The following is a 5124-nucleotide window of genomic DNA, read 5'->3' as shown; positions in this document are numbered from 1 at the left end:
GATGTTCAACTGGTAAAGACAAATTATTTAGATCAAAAACTTAAACAATCAAGTAAGTTAATAATTTTAAAATATGTTTTACAGATTGTGGTGTGTGTCCATGACCAATTCATATTTATTAACTCTAAAGTAAAATATGAAAGATACAGCTGTATGAAAGTAGAATCGGACAGTACTACATCTTATGTATGTTTTAAATAAAATGTGCATACTTTCAAAACTTTACTTATTGTTGCCATTTACTAGTATAAAAGGGAAACAATGCAAATCAAAAAAAGTTACACACCTACCTATATCATTATATTATACTCCTCATAATTACCTAGAAATTACATGCCTAGGATTCTGCTGCATATGTTGTATACAACTAGTCTGGTAAATTATTTATATGAATATACAAAAAACAATGTCTCATTATAATAAAATTGTTTATTTGAGGAATTAGTACAAAAACTTGGCAGTAGATACTGTATTTAGTAATGAAATATAAGAAAATACAAAAAAAAATGTCTGATAAATTATTTAACATGGGCATGGGTTAATCATCACGTCCAAATTACAATGTAGGATTGTGCATATATTTCTATTCAACATTTTATTAAAATCTTGGAGAAAATCTGAAAAAGCAAAACAAGTAGGAATTAATTTACATGTTTAAATAACAAAGTAGAATTTTATTGGGGACTCAGGCTATGCTCTAGGGCCTTGGATGATGACTCCGGATTTAGAAGCTGCACCAAATAGTTCTGCAGAGAAGTACACAAACTGGCACTGCCAAGTAAGAAACTGTGTGGAAAGGGCCAATAGGTACCTCAAAGACACATTTCGCAGCTTGGGGATTGACTGGGTGCTTCATTACAGTCCCGAAAAAGCATCTCCACTTATATATGCCTGCATAACACTTTATAATATTATGCATCATTATAGGCGTGTATTGTAAATATATACTTTAAATAATATTTAAGTTCCCATAACTTATTATTATTGGGCACATTAATGTTTGGTAATATTATAAAATTATATCTTATAATAATGGTTCCTTATAAATCATTGATCCTGCATTTTCACATACAATTTGCCCTACTAATTTGGGTCAACAGTATTGAGCATAATATAATTTGTATATTTCAGAACTCTAATGGAGCAAATGACAGTAAATTTTGTAAATACGAGCGAAGAACGACATCAGACATCAAATATGGATCAAACAAGATCGTTAACAGTTGCTCGACAAAAAAGAGAAAGATTTATAAATACATATTTTAATTAATAAAATTTCTAAATTAACCTTTTCATCCTTTTTAATTTATTTTTGTGTGATAAATGAGCATCCTGCATTCTTCCATCTATACCTACTCTGGAAAATAAATAAATTCTTCACTTGGTTGACTTTACAGCAACATGTATACTATGTATATGTTGCCTGTGGTGCTGCGTCCCCGTGCTGTTGCAGCTTTTTTAATGTCCTGCCACGTCTGCAAATAAAAGAAAAATTATGCAAGACTTGTTTGATGCCAACAACACTAATAAATAATTTAAATTTTTTGCACTTGCTTACTTTACCGCAAAATTGACTTAACTGTTTCCACTGATTGACCGTCCCGTCTGGCCCATGCTCCTTCAGTAATGACTAAGATTTGCCACTGGGAGTCTGCCCTTTTGGCTCCTAAGAGTTCCTGTGAATTCCCCAGTGGCAAGGTGGTTGTGGGTTGGCATGAAATCTACCAACATTTGCAATTGTATTTTATTACTTCTTGATCTGAATAAACACAAATTTGTCAACTAATGGGCCATAGAAAAAGGCAAGCACAACTTTAAATAAAATAGTACAAGATCAATAATTTGATATGTAAACAGGATTGGATCTTGATGATTAACGTCTCTGTTTACTTTCACTGTAAAACATTCATTCATTAGGTACGCTTCTAAATCAATAGGTAGTCACTTTTTCAAACATTTTATAATAGAAGACATACTTTTTAGCACTCATTTTATTTTCTCGAAAGGTAGGTTTTATACCACTTTGAAAAATCCAGAATAAATAATATAAACAAACAGCCGCAGACGAGGAACATTTATAGATAAAAAAAACAATAAAAAACTTAGACAACTAAAACAAAACAGAAAACGAAAAATTTATTTGTCAAAATCATGAGCACAGATTAGAATAATTAATTTGTGACATTTACCGGGGGTTCGTCTTTCCCCTATTATATCCACCGTGGATATATTGTCCACCCGTGTGCCCATGCTCGGGGGGTGGATATAAATGCGTGAGGGGATAAACGTTATATCCTTTCCCCGTGGAGAAGTGTCCCCCGCCCATGCTAGCCCTGCTGGAATATAACAAAAATAATAATTTCAATCGGCTACATTTAAAGGAGTTATGGTGTAAAATCGTCAAAAACTTTTATACCCTAAGCTCAGTTCCTTCGACAGACAAAGTTACTGAGGTAAATTTCGGAATAAAAAGAATTCTTTGTCCTGCATCGTAGTGTAACAGAATTCGACCCGTAACAGTTTTATTATAAGTATAGATAAGTACGATTATTGTTGATAATATTGTGCTCGATTTTATAATAAAACAGAAATCTGTACACTTTTCAGAAACTATTTAATGTAACTATTGCTTAAAATGTAGAAAGCTGAATAGCATTTTCCAGTAGTTAACTTTAATGTTGGGTTTAGGTTTAAAATTATACGCAAAAGTATAGAAGTGTTTCACGTGTTCTATTTATTTTATCCATATATATATTATAAAATAATTAAATGGATTCCGAAGTAGAAACATTACGGTTGGCACTTAATAAATTATCATCGTCAAAGTGAATATTGCGCACTGCACTTCAAATAATATTAACAATCATGAATCTGAATTTTATGACAGCGCGACGGCGTGATTGTATTGTTATTAGTAAACGCAACGTTAACGTTGCGTTGACGCGACACTGCGCAGACGTCAAAGAAACGCTAACGTTTGCACTGGCATTACGTAGCACTCTTTTGTTACATCCAGTTAATTCTGCATGAAACATAGAGTTCACAAATAACTCGAACAATTCAATAAATTTGGTTATGCTGCATAGTATATGCGCCATGCAGTCGCGATTAGTGCAAAGGACGTCATATATTTTTTTCAAATCTATAAGTGCCGACCGAATTGAAATTTGCTGTATTTCGTTACAACTTGTCTGCCTTAATATTTTTTTCTATAACACCGAAGCTGTAGGATTAGTAACATGAAGAAATCAAATATAACCAAGGTCTGTATTTTTTCTACCAAATGATTTTATTTTTATAGAACAAAATAAAAAATACAGATTTATTATCCATTGGTGAATAATATGCATACATCCGCCATATTTTTATAAGTCGCGGGTTATTTATAACGAAAAGTGGACACAAGATTTATATCATATAGGTTCATCTTGGGTGTAATAAAATAAAAAATATTCAGTCAGACAAAGGATATTCATCAGTTTCATTCTTGTTTTTGTCATTTTTGGACCAAATATGTATGGAACGCTATTTAAAACACAATGTCTTGCAGGAGCTGCGGGTTTGATGTCGGATGCGATTTAGGAAATTAAAAAACAGATGAAACATGTTATTTCAGGCTTAATAATCACCTGGATATAAATAAAGGTTCAATTTAACAACTTTGCTAGGGAATGTATAGTAATATTTTCGGTGTCTCGTAAAAAGAGCGCTGAGAGTGGAAATTCTCCGCTCATGCGAGTGGCTGATAAGTCATAATACATGAACAATAGGGTCGAGACTCCTCTGCACTTGTCACGAATGTGAACTATTATTGCATGTAATCTAAACATAATGTAACACGAAATCATATATTTTCAATATTGCAGATATCAATAGCAAAAATTGCAATGTGCAAATCCTTGTGTAATTTAAATGAAAAAAATTTGACACACTTATTATTGAGATTTTATTTATTTGTTTAGATTTTTCAGACATAAATTAATAAATTGCTTTTAAATTAAATATTGATTAACTGAATGACCTAAATAAAATAAGATAGAAGTTTAAAAAAAAAACCACTTCGGAAATAGATTCATCATCTTCATCAACCATAACCAGCCCAACTCAGGGCACGGGTATCCACTCAGACGGACTTAGGCCTTAGTCTACTAAGCTTGTGTGGATTGGTAGACTTCACACGCCGTTGAGAACATTATGGAGAACTCTCAATCATGCAGGTGTCCTCACAATGCTTCGCCGTTAAAGCGAGTGATATTGAAATTATTGCTTAAATTAAATAGATTTTATTCTATATAAAAAGTATATTTATATATATATATATAAAGCAATAATATTACTATGCGCTACAATTATCTTCCAGTGGCGAAAAAATTGATTGAAAACATAATTAGTATACCAGAGTACTAAAAACATTTGCAAAACCATTTTGAGTTGTTAACCACAGGCGTGGTGTTATGTTGTGTCAGTCCGTAAGAAATGCACATATAAAATCAGATTTATATGACATATAAATAAGACATTTATTAAAACTATTCGCATGTTATTTTATTTATTACACAGTGACACGACAGTCATCGCTTTTTTTAAGAACACCCATGCAATAGTATGATGCAAATTTATACATTAATAAGTATTCTTTAAAAATATTAAACTAAACTTAATAATGGGCTTTATTTATGTACGCTAATAAAACCCCTAAACCATATTATGAAAAATCTTGTCACCATAAACATGTAGAAAATACTTATATTAATTATAAAATACACAAAAATTGTACACCATATGTGTTTGAGGTGTCTAGGTATGTGAAAGTACTTATTCTATTAATATAATTGTAAACATACTGTGTGTTTCACAATTAAATCACATAGTATCCTAATACATTAATACAAAAGAGGTGGACCGAGCTGGCCGGGGATAGGATATATGGAATTATTGTTTTCAGTGCTCTTAGTTCGGGATTTGCTCGCTCGAAGTCAATCAGGAGTCAATTTCGAGTATCAAAATACTTGAACATCAGAGTAAAATAGATCATTTGCATACCGGCTAAAATTTGCAATTCTTCGGGCTTTTAGTGCAACGTTTGTAGATTAAAATCAGAAGTATAGGATTTACGACTGTAAA

This window comes from Pararge aegeria, chromosome Z, assembly GCF_905163445.1.
Source record: "Pararge aegeria chromosome Z, ilParAegt1.1, whole genome shotgun sequence".
Taxonomy (NCBI): domain Eukaryota; kingdom Metazoa; phylum Arthropoda; class Insecta; order Lepidoptera; family Nymphalidae; genus Pararge; species Pararge aegeria.
This window is presented reverse-complemented; position numbering follows the sequence as displayed.